This window comes from Acanthisitta chloris, unplaced genomic scaffold, assembly GCF_000695815.1.
Source record: "Acanthisitta chloris isolate BGI_N310 unplaced genomic scaffold, ASM69581v1 scaffold1408, whole genome shotgun sequence".
NCBI lineage: Eukaryota > Metazoa > Chordata > Aves > Passeriformes > Acanthisittidae > Acanthisitta > Acanthisitta chloris.
In genome coordinates this window covers 44,568-46,371 of record NW_008688522.1, presented here as the reverse complement: position 1 = coordinate 46,371, position 1,804 = coordinate 44,568, and positions in this window count along the sequence as shown.

Here is a 1,804-nt window from a genome sequence, read left to right as displayed (position 1 = left end):
ATATTCCTGGGTGGTGTAGAGAGAAAAGTCACTCTAGCAGCTATTTGTGGCAGTTAATGTGTTGGAGTTTAACCCCAGCCAAAAACTAAGTCCTGCACAGCTCATCGTGTGCTCAGTCATATTTGTAGCACTTTGGAGTCATGGAATATCCTGAGCTGGAAGGATCACAAGGAGTCTGTGTTGCAATAAGGTGTTGGAGCTCTTTGCCCATGTTCCTTCCACAGTCCTTACCCCAAAATGTTTATAGCTTCAGAGCCCAACTCTGCAGTAAGGTGGTTCAGGCTGAATCTTTCAGGATATCTGTCTGTGACAAGTAATACTCAACCTGTCTAAAGGTGGTAAAAATCTTGCTGCAATTAATTAACTTATTGTATTTTATGATGTTTGTTGTGCCTCCGTGGCACCCAGAGGATCTCAGATCTTTGATCCAGAGGGTGTGATTTATTGGGCAATTATACATCCACACACCATCACTCATGCTGGAAAGAGGCTCTGTGATCTCATCAGTCTGGGGGAACGTGACATGGAAGGACTTTTATCAAATGAAGGGGAGCTGATGGATGGAGGAGTCAGGGAAGTATTGATTCAAGCCAATATATTATTTTCTACATTAATATTGTGCAGACAGTAGCAAATAGAGACCCTGCACTAGTCTTGGTGGGGTTTGTTTTTTTTTTTTCCATGATGAAGAATTGCCCTTCTGTGAAGTTTCATTTGAATGAGGAATGATGTTTTTGGGCCATTAAATGATTTCTTAGGGAAATGTTAGTTCTTCCATTATCCAAAGAAACAGACAAAATGCATAATTATTTTTCTTGTGCTAGCAGGAAGAAATGGTGGGAGGGGAATCCTCTTGGGAATATGGTATGGGAGAAGAGTTTTCTTTGTGTGCTGCTGTGTTTTGGGAGATGAGTGAGCAAATAGTGGACTGCAGGTCCTGGTGTTGGAGTGTGACTGTTGGAATCCATCTGAGGGAGCACAACCAGGAATGACCTGTGGATATCTTGTTCCTCCAGGAATCCCAAGCTGCAGGAGTTGCAGTATGTTTCTATAGGTGCATCAAGCACCTGTAGAAGATGGTTCACATCTCCTTGTAGGTAAACATTGCTGCAGCTCTGAGGTGGGTGGTGGCTATGGAAAGATGAGCTCAGGGGAAGATTTTTCATCCTAGCTTGGTTTAGTCCTGTTGCCTTTCCAAATATCTCCTGAATCAGAACCAGAACATGCATTCCATGACATGGGTTTTCTTCTCCTTCTATCACTGTTTCTTTTTTATTTGAAGGTCATCCCTCTGAGTTTAGCAGAGGCTTTTGTGTTGATGACTGATGCCTTCCCCCTGCTATCTGTTCTACCGTGTAATACTGGATTTATTAATGTACCAACAGAGTTCTTCCCATATTCATCAGGACCAGATGGTGATAAGAAGGATTTCTGCTTTAAAAATTACCTCCCTCCTTTTCTTCCCTGGCCCCCACCAACAAAAGAAAGGGAGGGGATTAATCTTAGGCTAAAAGTCTTTCGGTTCTTGACTGCCTCAGAAGTCATTAGTGAGATAAGAAGGTAATGAGACTGAGGGAAGAGCCCTTGGCTTGTGTTGTCAGAGGAGAGGGTGAACCTCTGCAGTGTTTTTTGGGTTTGCTGGAATACAGCACAGCATTACATCAACTGCTGAGGGAGAAAAATCTCAGCTCTGCAGACCCCATAGCTCTGGCACAGATAACCCATCCCCACTGCAGAGATCTGAAGGGTTAACATGTCTCTGTAGACTTCTCATGGCTTGTATTGCTTGAGACACTCAAATTTA